The sequence below is a fragment of the Argiope bruennichi genome, chromosome 5, assembly GCF_947563725.1.
Source record: "Argiope bruennichi chromosome 5, qqArgBrue1.1, whole genome shotgun sequence".
Taxonomy (NCBI): domain Eukaryota; kingdom Metazoa; phylum Arthropoda; class Arachnida; order Araneae; family Araneidae; genus Argiope; species Argiope bruennichi.
This window is the reverse complement of record NC_079155.1, coordinates 127,127,098-127,147,266: the sequence shown is the minus strand read 5'-3', so window position 1 is coordinate 127,147,266 and position 20,169 is coordinate 127,127,098. Positions and strand designations below refer to the sequence as shown.

Here is a 20,169-nt window from a genome sequence, read left to right as displayed (position 1 = left end):
AAAAATCCAACTTTTAAGAAGCATATAGCAATTATTTCAATTTCAAAAATGGCAATATTTGTAATTTTTCAGATTTAATGCCATCACTGGAAACAATTCCAATCTATTTGATCTTTAGAGCAGTGTTTAAAAAGCAGTATATTTAGAATATTTTCGCTGGCGAAAATCAAAATGCTTGGCCATAAGAATGGAACAGTCTCGGCTTTTCAAACAGATAAAATGTAGTAAGAATAAGTTCTTTCCAAAGTCGAGGATATTATGCTATAGTTAAAATTTTAACATCGAAAATGAATATACCAAGATAAACAGTCTGCCATCAAATGATATTCATCACAATTTTGAAATAATATTTAGGTGTAGGTTCTTTTAAATTACGCCAATTTCTTTTGAGAATTATAGAACAGGTGATGCGAAAATACACCACAACACCGATGGAAAATACTCCAAAATCAATCGTTTATCATTCAATCCTAGACCAGTTCCGATAAAGCCATATTTTTAATCAGAACTGTATATATTTTTTAAAGATTGAAGCTGTCTGTATCCTATGTTTTATTTGACAGAACTTTCAAGAACTTAACACTCGATTTTCTTTAAAAATTTGAAATAAGATCTAAAGCTTAATATGGATATAGAACGTAAAGGTTGAGATGGGATTGAGCCTGAAAGAAAACTTGCAAACCGAGTACATACAATGAAGTTACACTCATTTCGAAAGTTATTCTCATCGATCTTCATATAAATAACAAGTTTTAACATATTTTGATGAAATAAAACGTTTAAGAAATGCATGTATTGTGTTGTCCACCGAAGTCGGAAGCTGAATCATTTTTGTTCAGAGTGGAATATTCAGAAATAACGGTAATGAACGGAATCTTAAATTTGCTGGAAAATTCTCCATTTTTTTTTAAATTCCCGCGATTTTTTTTTTTTTTTTTTAGATGGGAGGCGCCTTAAAACTTCAGTAACTAAGAAATCAACAAGAATGTTTTCTTTAGAATTTAGAACGACAGCTAGTGTCTGGTTTATTAAATATACTTCAGTATTGTAAACGAAAAGGAAGAAAGAATTCAAGGATAAGGAACCCTTGAAATGATTAATTATGCAAGGTTGGTATTAATATCCACTTTCAGATGCAGTAACTAGATACGACCACTGTTCCGTTCTAATTTTGGAACTGCAGATAATTCTTTCTATCACCAATAAAGAATTCGACTTCTGTGACTGCGGTCAAGAAGGCGATGCGCTTCATCACACTAGCTCACCACTCGCTACATCATTTCACAACAGTCTCATTCTGAATTTTGAGCCGATCTGATAAACAGCGTGATGGAAAAATGAATTATCCAAGATCAAAAACAAGAAATAGTGCAATTTCCAGGATAACGAATTTCTACTCAGATCCAAGAACAAAATTTCTGTACTTTCACATGGAATTTCGATGCAGGTGCTTTAAGTTTATCTATATTCGCAAGCAAAACCTGTCTAAAGCAAAATAGACTTGACGCCAAAATTCATTTACTGTTGCTCACCGAACTTTCTGCACCATGTAGTATTCTTCATTTATTTTATTTGGAGTTTTTTTTTCTCCAATAAATTTTCATGTTGTATACTCATTCAACAAACGGAAAACCTAAACGACTCCTAGTTCGGATGTGAAGAGGAAAAAGGGGAAAAGTAAGGCATAATGAAGCTGCACAGTTCAGTCGTCAGCCCCTGAAATTGCAGTCAAGTTAATACTACGTCTGTCGAAATAATTCAATTTTTTTCAAAATTTAAACTATTTTTATCTGACCAATTTGAATCTGAAGAACATTAACCTCTTATTCTCTCTTACTGAAATAAAAACAATTTGCATTGCTCTTCTCTTGAAGTTTAAAATAAGTTGTTTTGGTTTGGGCCAAATAGATTATTCCACCATGCAATTAAATGAATATAAATTGCAATTCTAGATGCTTGAGACACACAAAGCAAGATTCAGTCTCCACATAAAATCTCATTTCAAGTCAACACAAGTTTCACATTACAATCTGTTCGAAAGTATATGCCAAGGAACAAACATTTAGACTCAAAAACAGAATTTAGCTATTAAAATGCATTGCTATTGCAAATCTCTGTAAATACTTCTACCACATTCATAAAGGGATAAAATATTTGAGCATTAATTTCATCGAAAATTTCACATGCTTATCTGATGGATTTTATAATTATAAATCATAAAAATAATTTAAATTCAAAATTTTTTAAAAATTCATAACAAAGGCATAGCTTATATTAATGACAAAAATTGAGTGAGATGTCACATGCCTTTAACATGCTTATACCATACTGATCATACATGAAGTTAAAACATGAACTATTTACATTACATTTTGCACAAAAACTCCACAACTCACTGCTAATGAAAATGTATTGCATAGGAGTAGTTCACCAACTAATTTAATAATGCTTTCGTAAATTCTCGACACGACTACAGTTTATATTAAAAATTGACTAATTGCAAACCGATTTTAAAATTTTACTCTATTACACTTTCTATTTTTAACACTCGATTGCTGAACAAATACGCATCCAATAGCATTTGAAAACTAATTTTGCAGAGTAAAATACAACAATCAAGACTTTAACAACTTATTTAAATAATTGCTTTGAATGACAGTATTTCCTTTAAAATAGATAAATTGGAGGTAGATGGTATTTGAGGCTTAGAGCCAGATATGACTATCCGGCGCAATTAAAAAAAACTTAAAATGCAAGTATTAAAGAAGTTTCTAACAATTATATTTAAGAAGCTTTGAAGAAGAGATTTCGTAAAATGATTTCGAAAAGTTTCATTTATAATACATTTATATTTTTGTGTCTCAATTTTATTTAAAATGCTTAAATCAAAAACTGAAAGCTACATAAATACTTTAGTGAATCTGAAATACCCAAGACAAAAATACTTGTGTGCAGCCGGCCATCGTTATCACTGAACGAAGCAGTATCAACAGGATTTAAGAACGACTGCTAGTATATTTTTCCATCCAGCTAAACCGGCAACCACTTCTCCAGACTTGAACAGTCTCTTTGGAAAAGTCTAACGCTTCCCCTTTCGCCATAAGTACATCACGTCGAAACAATGGTGTGTCCAAAGTCATCATCCCTTGCTAACAGCTTTCTTCGTGGAGATTGGTCCCAAACACAAGCGTCAGACGAAGCACGACCACCACATCTCACCAACACCTGGTGTTCTGAAAAACTAGCCCAGTTGTAACTTAAATATTCCTACCACCTATCCCGAGGTCACCCAACAATTTCAATTTAATAAAATGTTACTCAGTACATGGTCATTACTAAACTCTTAGCACACCTTATTAAGAGTTCATAATGCTCACCAACAGTGGGAAAATAAACCATTCCCATCCTCATGGGGCTTTGAAATCGTTCTGTGTTGTTCCAGCCCATTTAATCACCATAAAACATTCAAGATGGTAACATCTCCCTTAATTCGCCTTTCACCAATTCGTTCCCTAACCCATGACCTGTATCTTTACTTTCTTGCAGAACCCCTTCCCGTCAATGTTACCTACAAAATTTCAGTCCGAGCTTATGACCACGATATAAGTATCAACTGAATTTGATGATACCAGTTAGCGAGAAGACAAAACCGATTCTCTAGCATCAGAAGGCCATCCGAATTCTAGAAGCAGAAGCAATAAATTGCAGGCACTTGCTTATGAAAACCACCAACAGTCTTCCTAGGTAACTAAAAATTCCAATCTGCACATGTAGCTAAGGAACTAGTAGGTATCCATTCAGCATCATCCCAGCCAGATGCCACTTTGCAGCCACTATGAAATACATATCGCAAAACGTGGACGAAAAATATCTTCCCATTAATATGAGGCTTTGGGTCTGTGGTGAATAGCATATAAGCCAGTTAACAACTCTTCTACCCGAACGATCGTTTTGGTATAATGGTTTAGTTACTGGACTGCAAACCACAAGGTCCTAGGTTCTATCCTTCGCTCATTCACCTATCGCTTCATTGGTGACCTCGGACGATAAACCTATAACCTTCGTACAGCTGTTGTGGCGCTATATACCCTCAACCAAAGTCGTCAGACTCACTTGAAGCAGCAACCCAAAGTCGTCAGACACACAAGGTCCCAGGTTCTATCCTACGCGCATCTCTTACCGCTTCAGGTCTTATTCAAATGAGTGGCTACTGTCCAAACACCGCTCAAACAAAGAAAAGAAAAATCCCTGGGTACCTCGGGATTGGACACCAGTACTCGCTTAATGGAGACGAGCCTCTGACAACGAATAAAATTGTCTGGTAAACCAATTGTTACTATTAAATATTCCAAAATTCAAATCATTGTAATATTATCTTCCTCTTACTTGTAAGGTATACAACTGTTTTAAAGAAACTATATTATTATATGGGTGTCATCGCTTTTAGGCAGTTGACTAATTTAAAATAAAGATGGTAAGCCGAATACGATTATACCTTTAAATATAAAATATATTATTTATGCCCATCATATACACATTTTTGAAAACCTTATCACCCTAGACAAAGCAAAACTTTAACAAGTTGAAGGTCTGAGGCTTTACCATATACCATATATAAATTACCATATTGTTTATCTTGCTAATCTACACTTGAAGGAATTCATTTTTTCATGTTTCAAATAACTACATGTCGAATATTGGTCTACTTCATAGTATAACTTAAGAAAGTTGAATCGAGAGTATTCTTGTGTGAAACCGAGATATATGGAATACCGAATTCTTAGGAAATCAATGAGTAGGTCACGAGAATAAAAATTGATCGATGCTATACCAAATGCCAATTCTGCATCTAATATGAATATTCAAAATTCTATATAAAGATAATTAGCTTAACACTCAGCTCCTATTCTCTACATTATCAAAATTAATTTTATACTATTTTTGCTTAAAATTAAACCTATAATAAATAGGTAGAAATTGCAATGTTCCGCGATACTTGCCATTTTCTACGGCATACCTGAATTAGATAATGAACCTAGTGTTTTGTTACTTATGAAAACTTCAGATTTCTCTACACTTTCGAAGTTGAAAGTATAAGCCAAGAATCTTCAATGTCTGTTAGTGTAACTAGTTTGTTAATTGGTAAGATAGTGATTGAAGCTATACTGGGGTTGAAGTAAGTTATTACAGTGACGACATTCCATGGTAATATTTCTTTCAAACCTATTCCCACCCTCTCACCAGCCGGCTGGTACTTTTCCCGCCCACCCTGCTTGAAACATGAAGATTCTTTCGGTTGATTACTGTTAATCTTGAATTCATAAACCTCTACATTCTTTAATACCAGTATTTTATATACGAGATTATAATTGGGCCTCATCTTTATGAAGAAACTCAGCTTCATACTTTTAACACTAGAATGTAGAAGAAATCTGAAGATTAAAAAATTTAAAATTATCTAATCTAACCGAAATCACTATACAGATACAAATTACGTTTTTAGTTATAATTGAGAATGTATATATTGAAACACGGATAAAATTTTAATATTAAATCTTTTCCGAATTATTTCACGCTCAAATAAATACTAATAATTTTAACTGAAGAGCTATTTGGTACAGCAGGATCAAATCTTCACTTCAGCGCGCAATAAAAAATTACTTCCGATAGCGCCAACATTCTTTTCCCTGGAAGTTCATCGTTTCCAAACTACTCTTCATGGGCGATTCTACAGCCTTCGATTTTTCACTTCATCGGCAATAATTTAAGCTTTCAAATTTTTCAAATTTGATATTCTGACAGATTCTTTAATGTACAGCTGATAGTGGAAACATCAAATCTGAATGCTTCCAATGGCATTTATCGCTATTTTCCTGAATGTTAAAATCGTACTTTTCTATTTTCTAATACAAAATTTTTGTACGTATTGTATTCATTAACTAACACTAAGTCAAAGCTACACGTTAATATTAGAAACCAAAGTGCAATCCCTAGAATGGCAAACCGCTATCGACGATGTCTGAAGACTGGAAATTCGATGAAATCTTGTGATCAATTATTCCTTCAGAACCAGAAATTCAACTTCCAATGAATGAATTTTTGTTTCAAAAACTTTCAATGTATTTTTCTCTATCTAGACTTCCTTCCCAAACTCGAAGTTTTGCTTTCCTTACTCGTGATTGCCTCGAATAATGCGAGCTCAACATCCTAAAATGTAATCTCTACACAATTTCCTGAATTCTTGTACTCAACTCTGTCGAATTTCTACTCTTAGCTTACAAAAAGACTTCAAATTCTTCATGCTTCTTAAATAACGAATGTATGCTATAAATATCAAAGGAATCTTGTTTGAGCATTAATTTTAAAAATACAAATTAGGCGCGTTAAATGCTTACACATTAGCTATCCATGCTTAACAAAATCACAAGATAAGTTTTGATGTATTAAATGTTGAGATTTAATATTTCGATCAATTATTGACCTACAGGTTGGTGAACTAACCCTATAATTGTGGAAGTATTGTAAACAAATCTAATTGAAAATATATCACCCAGATTCAGCATCAACTCTCAGATTTCGCAGTTCTATGTAGATTAAAAATAATGTTATTGTCTCGATTGGCTTGAAGGAGTCCAGGAAAGGGGATTGCAAGAACAAGATTGCCTTCTTTTTCATAGATTCTTCATTCTAAACAGTCTTCATAGAGGAGTATTTATGGAGTAAACGAATGTTGGACGTATTCCAAAGATCCTGAAAAAGGGTTTCAATACATCAGCGCAAAGAAAAAGATAAAACTAACAATAAGAACGAAATTTTAGTCTCAAAAAACATCCTCAACATTACAACCTACCATCAAAAATTTAGCATAAGCTACATAATATAATAGCTTAGCAGTGCCGCTCCAAGTAATCAATTGTTCGAGTTGATCAACTTACTGGCTGACAAGTTTTTAATATTTGGCTGGATAATTTATATAGACAAAAAATTGTGCTAATTTTTCTATTGTGCTATTCTAATTTTATTTTGAAAATAGTATTTTTGCAAAAGGATTGTTATAAAATGATTAGTAAAATCTTTTCAATAAAAAAAACAAGACTGAGTAAGGACAGATCATTACTATAAGCCCTAAATTACATATTTGTGTGCGATATTTCACTGTAATACAAAAGCCAAACCAAAAATATTTCAAATATGACAATTCCCTTCCGTTCAACTTAGATGAATTTCAAATTTGTTCGTTTGTTGTAAACAAACGAAGCACTAAATATACACTTTCTGCTATACGCTATATTAATCGATTACACTTATTTATACATATAGAAAGAGTGTTTCATGGCACAAAAGCCATCTTTGGCTAAGAGTGAAACTAAACCGTCAAGCGTACGAATGTATTTTGGCCCCATGTACGTAAAATTCCAAAATCCCCATATGGGGAGGGAGACACGGCAACTAGTTATGGTTGGTATGGATAAATAAAATAAATGTTTAATAAATTCTGAAAAGATGAAGGTAGCTTTCAGTCAAACAAAAGATTTCGTGAATCGCCATTATAATGAAGTCAAATTTAAAAATCATTTCTGATGAATATATTTTGGTTATCTTATAGAAAAAATCAGGATTTAGTTTTAAAATGTAGTTACGAAATGGCTTTCAGATTTTTATTCAGAATATTCGGTAAACATAATTTTTTTATGACGAGTCCTATTACGTTAACAGAGTACCCAGCCGATACGAGTAATGAGAAGTGAAGACGTTCCATTTCAGATAGTAAATGGAGAGTATATTTCGTAACTTTTTATTTAAGGCAAATTGAGTTTTAAAATGCTATTTAATTTATGTATTAGGTTTTAAAAACCCGCTTTAATATTTATAGATTCGCAATAGCTTTTCTATAAATCGACAAAAGCGTACGTCACTTTGTAATATAAAACAACCCGCATGGTTTACCATGATTCATGCTTGAATAATTGTATTTCCTTCAAATTTTAACATGCACCCTCAAAGATCAGATCTCTCCCTGAAGACTTAGCTCTGGAATAATCTGACAGATTTAATTAAAATTCAAAAATAATTCCCAACTCGCCCATCAGATATAGATACAATGGGAAAAAGAATGAAAAAATAAAAACAAAGGTGAGAGAAAGGTTTAAGGAAAAAATCCAACAAAGAAAAAGGTAAAAAGGATTTTGAATTAAAAGTCTGAAAAAGAATGGCTTTGCTTAGCTTGTGGAAATATTCTCAGTAATTCGGACGATATAATACATTACATTAACTTTCCTTTCTGAAGTAATTTTAGGTTTTTGTGGGGTATAACAGAATTTTGAACAGTGATTATACTCTGTTTCACCCTAACTTGGCAGTATTGTAAAAGGCAGAAAACGTGACGTTCCGCGTTGGGAAAGAGTTCCCCATCAATTTCGACTTTAAAATAGTTAAAATGCTCAGAAATTTATCAAATAATATCATAAATTACAGAAATCCTTTTTTTATCAGTATGTATTTAAAATTATTCTCAAGTTAGAAGTGTTTATCTGTTAAGTATTTTGTAAATAAAGCGAACGAATAAAACGAAACGTTTGACATAATGAATTCCACTTTGGCTAGAACCGGTCTTCAAGGTCAAATATTTGGCGCGCTTTTCTTGTACATCTCCGCCAAATCAGCTTCATTTAGTTCCCAACCATTATCATCTTTCGTACTTTTTTATTCTCGCTTTTTTACCAGCTGATATTTTTGATACTATTAATCACATTAGTAGTTATTAGTTTTGATTGTTGAATATTTATTCGATTCGTCATTTCTATTCACTTCTAAAATGTTTGAAAAAGAAAAAGTGTTATCAACGAATACGCTGTGCACACCTTCAAGACGAGTGAAATCAACAAAAAGTGCAACATGAAAACAGAAATAAAGGCATCCAGTCCTTTAAGTACCCCTGGAAAGAAGCGACCAGGCTCAGTAGGTAAACATTCAGGTCATCTTATGAAAAAGTAAATATGATGTAAAAATGATGATTTTACATTATCCTGTATCTGACGAAAAATCCATGCATTTATTCGTAGAAATGAGATCTCAACATTAGATAAAGTTTTAAAAGATGTGAACGATGATACAGATATCTTTTCTAAAAACATTAACCGAACTACGCTTTACAGTATATTGAAAGATTTAGTGTTTTCTTTTGAGAAACGATGAAACGAAATGAAATAACTTTAATGATTTATTAAAATAATGTATCAATAATATTGAACAAAATGCAAATGAGGAAAAAATTAATTCTCTGATTTAAAATGATAATATAATAAAGTTAATAAATATTTACTATTTGGCGAAAAATTTGCGAGATAAAGTTCCGCCAGCGATCTGCATTTTTAGTAACTTTATAGTTTAAAGTAACCCAGTTCCCCTCACAGCGACTGTGATTCGGCATGCCTAGAATATACACTACTGCCAAGTTAGGGTGAAACAGTATAGACAAGGATGACACCTGAAATGACACCCACTCTCCCATTTCCGCATCACAAGAGGGGGAAACCGTTCAGCCCCCGAAGATTTAGTGTTCTCTATATCGCTTACAGGTAATTCTCCGGCGGAATCTTTCAAACCTAAAACACTCCAGCCCTAAAGTCAAGGCATTACAAACAGGCTCATATTTTGGAGAATGAGTGCAATGTTTAATTTCAAAAATATTGGTACAAAGCGTGCGAGATAGAAGCAATATCATTTACTTGCATCAATAGGCTAACTTACACTGATTAAATAATTTTATCTTTATTTTACTATAAATTATCCGAATTCATTTATCACTATGCCAAGGGATAATTTTTAAATGCCTTGGTTATTTTAATAAAAGAACAGTAAACGAGCAAATTTAAATACTGCTCGTGTTGAAACTTGCCCCTTTTCCGGGGCTAGATTAGAAACCGAAAGGTTCCGAAAAATATTTCTAGAGATAACATCAAAATTGGTGAATGATTTTGGTGCATATAAATGAATAGTTAAACTTTAAAAAGAGATATAATCGAGGAATCGTAAATTCATTAAAAATATAAACACATTTCCAAGGATTGCTACAAATAGCTCCGTTTCTCTTGTCAAATAAATCATTTGTTAATACGAAGAAATGGAACATTTAAAAGTTGAGTGCCAGTTCATTTAGTATCCACATTCAAAAACATAGATCATGTGTACAAGACGACTTCAGAGATAATCTCAATACTTTTAGATAAAGGAATGGAAAATATTAGTTTATAAATCCGTTTTTAAAACATGAAATTAATCAAAACTAATCACAAAGCTTTAATTAAAAGACCATAAGCTATTTTACTCACCTTTCATTCATCTGGAATAAAATTCTCCAGCTATACGATTACGAATCTTTTGCAACCCGTGTATACTGCACAGCAATAAAATACTAATTTCCAGATAGGATTCTTGCATAAAGCACAAGACATTTTTGAAAAATTAAGCTCCAAATTTTCTGTTCTTCACCAAGGCTCGAAAAGTGGCTATAGATTAGGTAACGTATAACCATCACCTGAAAAGACAAACATTGAAATTATTTTCATCCAACAATCAAAATGAATTAGTAGGCAACTTTATGTTGCTTTATATAATAAGGCTAAATTATTTTCTCTGGAGAAAAAATACTTATCTGAACAGAATATAAAATATATCCCACAGAGTTTGATGCAAAATATATTTGATATATATATTTTACACATTTTTAGATATAGTTAAAAACAAGAACCATAAAAAGTATCGTGTTCACCTAGCTTGGTTACGTCAACATTAACGTTTGCTAAGCAATTTTTCGGCGTGTACTTTTCCTAAAAAGTACAGCTTAAAAAATTAGTTAAACTCCGAGCATTTTGGAAAATGCTAAAGCACTGAATCTACAAACCCGTTTTCTTTTACGCACAGAAACCGTTAAAAATTCGCAATCATGCTATTTTAATGCTCGCTGTTTTAATAAGAAAAGTATCGTTTGAGAAATTTGTTATAATTTAAGATTACTCTGAATAAAAATATTACCAAAAAAAATTAGATTTTTTAAATTATGTCCGATTGATAGCCATTGACCCAAGTTGTGGACAAAGGACAAAATTTCGCTTTTTTTAAAATAAGATTCTTAAATTTGAGAAGTTACTTTACAAGTTCCCATTACATAAAAAGGAATAACGTGCCAAAATTCAGATTAAACGGTTTGCCCTTAGATAATATATAAATAGTATGGTAGCCTACAGGCATTATGTTCAATTGCAATAAACTGCGATTAGGTCAATCAGGTTCTCAGAAGTAAACCTAATCCTTTAAGCAATATTTTTAACACTCGGAATTTTCTTTCTTCAAATTAACTCTATTCTTCAGAATTGAAAGTCAACAATATTTCGTCGATTGCATTACAGATACAATCTAAAATTCAGCTGTTGCTATTTACTTAGTAACTATTCGACGAGGAAATACATAATATACAATATTTCAAGGGCTTTTTTAAAACCGAATTCGGCAACCTACGACTCAATGTACAGCTTCAATCGTCGAGTTAGTTAATATAGTTATAACAAAATATATCAAACTTCGAATTGATGCTAATAGCAAAGCACTATTTTATTTGGCGGCACAAAAGATTTAAAATTGAGCTAGTGAAATGTTGAATTCAAATTATGTAAACATTAAAAATAAATTAGATGATTTAGGAAAGGATATCTACCTTTGATGAAAGTACATAATCTTAAATAGAAATCGTAAATCTCGGTAATTTGAATAATTTCTCCTATGCTTCAATTCAATTCAAGTTGTATGAAAATTGATTTTCTGAATTTGAATTTTGTTAAAATTAAAGTAACAAATCACTTAAACAGTATATCATTCATCTTGTTCCGGTCGAAAATATCAGATCGAAATCTGGGGGTTGGAATATATTAATTTTGAAGTATATGTTCTCTCTTTATTCTTCATGTAAATCAAATGTATTACAAGATATTTGAAATCCCAGAAAGCTATTTGAAAAAATTTATATCCAAGAATATTTCAAGTTATCTTCATTTCTATTTTATAAGCACTACTATTTTAATATTAATTCAATTGCAATATTTTAAATACTTAATCCTTTAAGTTACAAATTTGCTTAACTTTCTAATTAAAAGATCTTACTAGGACATTTATTTTTATATGAATTTTTATTATAATACATGGGCATTTGAGATACTGAAACGTTTAACCGATTTTTGCACTTTAAATTAATTGATACTTACAATTAATGCCGATTAAAAAATTCAATAATTATTCGATGCGCAAGCGAGACTCGTCATTGTATGCTAAAGGGTTAAGCAATATTTATGTTGCTTAAGGCATTTGCAGCAAACATTTTAATTTTTAATTAGCAAAAATAGATTTCTTAAATCAAATTATTGATTTACAAATTTTGGAACGCTTTTTAAAAATAATCCTAAGCATAAAATATAGGATAAAAATTTTAAGTTTTCTCGTAAACGGTTGACATTTTGAAAAGTTAACTCAATATCGTCAGCAATTAGTTGCTCAGTTAAATTAGTTCTATAAAATGAGAGGGCATTATATAGCAACTGATTTGAACTTTGAATGATATATATCTTTCAATGATTTTAATTTAATAATCTACTTGAGGTGGCAAATTCACAGGTACACGTACCCAAATCGTCCGCTGTAACTCGCAGTGAGACTACGAAAAGTAAAGGATATCTTATAGAAATTGGAAAAATATTTACCTTTTAAACAAATTAATCTTCAGCCTAAAAGTATGCTCCGGCAAACAATTTCAGTCAACGGGTCCGAACATTTTTACTTCCGCTATAATTGCTTGCCAACGCGAACCCCATGTCATTTGCGATTTGGTCACAAACGCATTTTGACCTACGTGGCACGTCATTCCAACGCAAGTGGTTAATAAATTTTACATCACTAAAAAGTAGTTTGACGTGGGAAATAAAGAAAAGCTGAGACACTGCCACTGATGCAAGCCTACCGGTGAGAGGTCCAATACGACTTCCCAAAGTATAAAGGATAATTTGAATGAATCTTGGAATTTCAATAAATATCAAAATTTTAGCGAAGGCTACATGCGCTCGTTTGCAAAAACAAAATGAGTAGAATAACCATTTTATTACCGGCTTTGTATATATCGAAACAATCGAGGATGAAGTGACGAAACCTTTCAAATTTATATAAAAATGCGTCGTTATATTAAATATGTAAAGAACTCGGAAACATTAATCGGATAATTATTAAATATGAGTTACTCTATAACTTTCATTTCGCATTTTTCATATAAAATTGAGGGAAGCGAAAGATGAGAAATTCCAAAAAGAAACTTTTAGTTAAGAAAAGTGTTTGTCATAAAGTATCACTTAATAAGCACCACTGAACTTGCAAATAATGTACATAGATAGCTAAAAAAATAAAAGACTCTACTCTTAATTTAAAAGTAATAAACAGTCCATATAAACTACCAACTTACCAATTTTGGAATTTAATTCGCAAATTCTGTTACTGGATGACTGCAAACTCGTTTTAATTGTAGCTATCTTTCCGTCCTGTACTTCGGAGATGTCAAATATGGGAACAAAAGACCACAACGCTTTCGCTAGTTCTAACATTTTTCGCTCTTTTTACATTTAATCACTGGCGAAGTTTCATATCTGAACGTGTTTACCCAATGTTTCAAAAGTAGATGATTTCGTTACATTTGTTTAAATGTTAAGAGGACCGACACCATGCTCATGCGCTTACCAAAACCACACCTCCATAGCAGATAAAAAAACACAATAACAATCTTCTCTGTTTTCTCGCCTTAATTTCTCCCGAACGGCCTGCCTTCATAAGCAAGGATTTTTTAGAAAGAGAAAAGTTTTCTGTTCTATTAAAACTGATAAATAATTCGATTTAAAATTACAGCAATCTGTTTTTCTTTTTTTAGTATGCACAAAACTTGAGCTAGCATAATTTCAGTATAGCTCAGATTTTCTACGGATATGATTTCTTCTGTTTAGTCAGCTGTCATTCTTCTGTTTAGTCAATTTAGACGGATGAGACGGTCTAAATAATCAAACCATATACACACAAGGCCTACTAAATATTCTTGGTTCAAAGCTTCAAATAACATGCCGCCGAAATCTCCTAACCATGCTGTACATTTGCTATGAAATGCGAAAGCATTATGAATTCCTTCCTAAAAAACATATTACATTTCAGCTTTACTTTATTTACGTAATTTGGAATTGTAATTTTTGTAACACACTGAAGCTGTGCTAGTTGTGTTAATTCTTTAATCATGTATTCAGTTATTGAGGATCGATTCTTTCAACTGTAACATCAAGAAACTATCATGCGGATTCGAAATAGTCGATGCCTAGAGAAATCAGAGGATCCTGCATCCTCGCATACGTTGATGAAAGGACCCGAGGAGTTAATATTTTACCAAAATATCGGAAAAAGTATCCGAGATGCCGGCATCCAACGAATCTGGAACCAGTGTCCCAGCAGCTACCTTCAGTGTGAGAATCATTGAGGGCACCAACCAAGCTAAGCTGCCACTGTCTCCTCTTGGCCTTGGATATGATTTAGAACTTGGTATGATACTTATACATTAATAGGATCATTAGAGCAAGATACTTGGTATGATCTTAGAGATTGTGAAGGTATCTTCATTTGGTACTGTATATGGCTTCCAAATTGGTATGATTCTCATCCATTAAAGGGATCATTATAATAATTCATAATTTATCCAGTTCAAAAAGAAACCGATTCTAATTTCCTGGGTATATCTCTAGTGGAGTGAAAATTATGTCGAATTCTTCAGACATTTCAAATAAGGCGATTAATCCCTAATAGTAATAAAAATGAATTCTTGGCGATCTACAAAGAGAATCACAGACTCTAGAGCTACCAAATTTGGAATGTGGGAATGACAACCTCAAAGTCTTTATTTCTGTTATTTTTTCAAATACTTAAAAATTAAATCGAAATGTCGATGTCCCCGGTATTCTCCAATAACATCGAAAAAGAAGAATAGCGCAAGAATGATTTTCCCCCAACATTTTAAAATTCAAACACTGGTTTAAATATTATACAGTGTTCAGTCTAATTTTTACATTCTTTTTAATTATCATGATCTTCGATAAGGTGTTTCACGAAGAGTATTTTGTATATTCTGTGCATGTGACAAAGGGAAGAGGAAATGAAAGGTGTGTAGCGGAGAGTGAAATTTTGTGTGCTATTATTCATCATATGTGGGTTTACCATTGTCAAAGTAAAAATATTTTACATCAAAAATGTTAGCTTTATTATAATTTTTTGTAAATTTTTAAATATTTTCATATACTTAAAAATGGGGAAATCAAAAACCCTCTATTGATAATAAATTTCATGCGTTGTGACTTTTTATGAGATTTCATGTCAAATATCTAGTTTTGTTTCATTTTATAAGCTAAAAAAAATCTTTCAGCAAGCTCAGATAAGATACCCTACTTCGAACAGAGTGAAATATTAAATTAAAAAAGCATTGAAATAATTTTTCGCCCAAATAAATGTACAAATCGTAAACGTTAGAATGTAATTATTACTTCTTACAATGTAATTTTAATAGAGTTATATAGATTGTTTCATTTTCTTATATCAAACAATAAATCTTTTTTGTGCCTTTTTTTTATTAAAAATAAAAGGCATTTCTCATTGTTTCAATACTACAGTAAGAAATTTAAATTAATTAATTTGAAAAACAGCAGCAGAAATTTATATTTATAGTTCTGTCAATACCAAATTTAATTTATTTGTTGATAGACTTTGAAATGGTGTTCCTTTGAAGAAAATCTCTTCACCCCTCCCCCACCACCCTTTATTTTTCATCAGAATTTCTTGTTTAGTGATCATTTAAAGTCTTATTTACTTTATCACTATTATCCAAACTCAACACTTTTTATTTAAAAATTTAGCAAGATGCATAGTTATACGCGTAGGAGTATAAGGATTAGTGAGAGTAAAAATTAGATGTCCTTTTTTGTGCAGAGAATGGGGAGGAATGTAATTGGTTTCAATTAATTTCAAAGAATTATTCCGAATTTTCAATATTATGTGAATTTTATTATAACCGTTATCGAAGAAAAGGATTAGAGGCCTTTTAATAGGTTTATAACAATGGATTGTACATATCTTTCTCTGAAGTTGATGAAGAGAATTTTAAAGAGATAAGGAAACGAAGAATGTCAAGGAAATCTATCTTTGGAAAATCAAATGCTTCTAATTTGTAATTTAATTACAGTTTATCACGATTGAATGATCTTATTTGTAAAGAAATCATTAGCTAAGAATTATTGTTAATTTTTTTTTAATAATTGTAACATTTTTATCCTTTTTTTTCTCATGATATGCATATTAAAAATATTAATAAAAATATATTTTATATTTGTAAAATTTTAAAAAGTAAAAAAAAATTAGATGGAATAATCATTTAACAGTTTGATTAAGATAAAAATTTGTTGAACAGAGGAACTGTGTAGGCCAGTTAGAAACAGAGGAGGTTCCTTATATACATTAACTAGGGCTGCAAATGGCCTATACAAAACACCTCTAAGTATAGATAAGTTTAGAGTGATAACCATGGAGCTATTTACTCTTTGCACTCGGATGTATATAGTTCCCAGTCTGTTGTGGCACGACCGTGTCGTGATGGATGGGCTTTAAAAGAGGAAGTCTATCTTGATAGAATGAATTTTATCCAAAATTTGATAGAAGTGAACAAATTTGAGGTAAAAGCCATATACCAAATATCAATTGTCTTGCTCAAAGTATTTTTGAACTATTCTTGTATTGAGGTTCGGTCTTAGGAAGGTCGTGAACGTAGAGAGGTGTCAAAATCTTAAGTTGTTTTTCTTTGTCGAAATCTCGAAGAAAGTAAACGGTTGAGTTGTGACAGTGTATTTTTTTTTTCACTTTATTATGCCATCCAACACAGAAGTGCAGATGGATTTGTGAAATATCTACTTACTTAACATTATCTGGAATGATTTTACAATAAAATATCCAGAATTACTAAATGCAGTACTAGTTTTTAAAAAATCTAAAAAATGTACTGTAATGTCTTGATCTAGATTGATCAAGTAACTAAGCAGAATTTCCAAACAATTCTTTATTTTATAGCCCTATATATATACAAAGAACAACTTGTTCTAATCTTGGTTAAATAAATAGTTATTTACACCTGTAATAGAAGATACAGCAGTCAAAGTTTCAAAGCTTTTTTGAAACTCAATTGGTTTTCGGGCTCCGAACTCAAGGGAGTAGTCCAACAGTCCGCCTGCAATTCGTTTCTTCTCTCCTCCTAAAAAAGAAAAAATCTCCGCACTTTGTTTAGGCGACAATCTCCGCCTCTTAATTTACATTGGTCATTTGAGCTCTCTTTCAGCCAATCGGGTTTCAGCAATATGCTCCCTCAGCGGCGCCAGTGGGTCGTGGGAAGGTCCTTTCACAATGAGAAACATTTAGCATCCAGATGTTTGGAAAACCCTTTTTCTTTGAAGGTACTATCAATAGCTCTTGGACGAGGAATTCCCACATGTGGCCTTTCACTATAGTTGCTAATGAACAGATGCAAGACCATCCAGGTGAAAAGATCCCCCATATGGCTATCTTGAGAAGCTTAGTCATTAACAGCGACGACACAGCTGACTGTAAATGTCTTATCAGTACTGGGAGACGGAAATGTTACAGTACCAAGTAATTGAATTATTATTATTGTGTTTGACGGCTTTCCTTTGGGTGACAGCGAAGAAGTATTGAAGCGAGTCCAGCACATTATTGAATTATCCCATTTGGCAGTCCACTGTATCGTTGAATTCTCCAAAAGAATTCCTGAATTTCGCGATATTTGTCTAGATAACAGGATTGTATTGCTAAAAGTGAGTATTTTCTGTAATAGTTTGGTATTGTAATATTATAGCTATAGCTAACTTAACTTAGTAATTTTTTTTCGTAAAAAGTAATTAAGTTCTAGTAAACCGACAAGTAATTAACAGTGCTTGCAAATACGAACGTGAGCAACTGCGACTAGTTTATTTTAACATGCATGATTTATAGCTAATAATTAATAATTATAGCTAATAATTAATAATTATAGCTAATAATTAATAATTATAGCTAATAATTAATAATTATAGCTAATAATTAATAATTATAGCTAATAATAATTAATAGCTAATAATAATAGCTTATTATTGAAATGAAACTTCGGTTCAACTAACTAGTATAGTTTTTTTTTTTTATTTTATTAGTAGTAATTGTCTTTTACATAGAAATATATGGTATGCCTACTTTAATGCAATCCAGAAACTCAATATTAAACCGTTAGAGGTAGGTAAGTATTTCGAAGATAAGTATCGAAAAAAAATTCTTCTAAATGATGTAAAGAATTTTTTTTTAGTTAGTAAATGTAAAAAATAACGAAGTCTAAAATTTGAAACAGTCCTAAGTTCGTGTCAGTTTTATTTAGAAAAATATTTTTGACGCTTTTTTTATTAAACTTTAAAAAAAAACAATTTTTCTGTAATTAGATTTGAAAAGTTAAAAAGCTCAAAAGATCTTTATTTTAGAGCATTTTAACAGTCTCTTCAAAGAAGAAACGCTAAACAAAGTACGGTATCAACTCAAGATGGTTATAAATTGGTTTAAAATACTGAAATTCAAAGCTTCATAATGGCCAGTTTTATTCGAAAAGAAGTGAAGAAAAAGAAGAAGTTTCGAAGAAGAAGTCGAAAAGAAGTTTTTTTTTTAAAGTTAGTATGGCTGGAGTATTATTTTATTAAAAATAGCTAATAAAGCCAAGAAGGTTGTACATAGACTTTTTTTTAAAGTTTTTCAGTAAATTTTTCAGCAATACATTTTCTGACTAAAACAACAAACAATTCAATTCTGTACATCATTTGAAGCATTTTTCTAACTTGAAATATATGCTTATATTAAACGATTTCAAATGATCAATTAGATGGGGCAACTCATATTAAGATAAAGATATTAAGTTCTTAGCAATTCAAAGATGAAATTGGGATGAATTTGCAATCGGATTCAGAAAGAATTTTTTTTTAAAAATATTAAGCTAACCCATTGGTGCCAAAGACCTGTGGCGAATTTGGGCATTTAGTGGTCTTAGACATTCCACATTATGATGCTTTTCTTTTTAATCAATTTAATTTTCCACTTCTTCAAATTTTTTAAATTATTCAACATGTTTATTATTTATTTTGAATCAAATTTTTTTTTTATTTCATTAATTTTGTAAAAATGTACATGTTGATTTGTCATGGCTGAGTGGCACTCGTGTTTGTACCCAAAATTATTTAATCAGATGTTCGGTGTTTATAAATAGTGAAATTACTATGTGACCATATTGAAAAAAATAAGAATCTGACAAATCATACTTCTCAAAATACCTATACTATCCTTGTATATTTTATAATTATTATAATTTTTTTTGCAAATTTATTTAGAAATTAAATTAATAAGTTTTTTTTTTTTTTTTTTTTTTTTTTTAATCTATCTGCCTGCGAACCTCCATCAGCCAAGTGACCCCAGGCATTTGTCTAATCTGCTCTGTTGGAAATCCACCACTGCAAAAGAGGCATCCCGAGATTAGATGGAGCGATTGCGAAAAAAATATTAAAGGTTATGAATTGAAAAACTGAGTTCTCAGGAATGCGAATATCCGCTCAGTACGGCCATTCCATCGAGGAAGAAATATTGTATTTTAAGTCATGAAATCTTTTCCTGCTAGATATGTTTTAGTGATTGATTTACTCATCTATGTATAGGTACACTCTGGTGAATTGATGATGTTGAGAGCGGTGAGAAAATATGACTCAATAGTTTTTGAAAATACCCAGCTGTACACGATAGAGAACTTTCACAACATTTGTATGGGTGGCTTTGCAGATGCAATTTTTCATTTTTGTCGAACTTTATATATTCTGAAAGTTGGTAATGACGCATATGCTTTATTAACAGTCATTGTTATTTTTTCTGGTAAGTATATTTATGCCTGCTTATTTGATTTCTCAGCGTCTTTATCATCCGAAAAAAAATACTATAAAATTTTCTCAGATCTAAACATTTCTTTCTAAAACTTTGATTATATTCCTTAGC

At 31.4% G+C, this 20,169-nt stretch overlaps 1 long non-coding RNA gene across 1 annotated transcript; it reads right to left on the bottom strand.

The window, feature by feature from the left end:
• Positions 1-5,273: 5,273 nt before the first annotated feature.
• On the bottom strand, positions 5,274-13,689 carry LOC129969281 (uncharacterized). Its single transcript, XR_008784486.1, has 3 exons — positions 13,499-13,689; positions 10,332-10,537; positions 5,274-6,750 (listed from the first exon to the last, which is right to left on the bottom strand). It is a non-coding gene; the product is annotated as an uncharacterized LOC129969281 (long non-coding RNA).
• Positions 13,690-20,169: the final 6,480 nt, after the last annotated feature.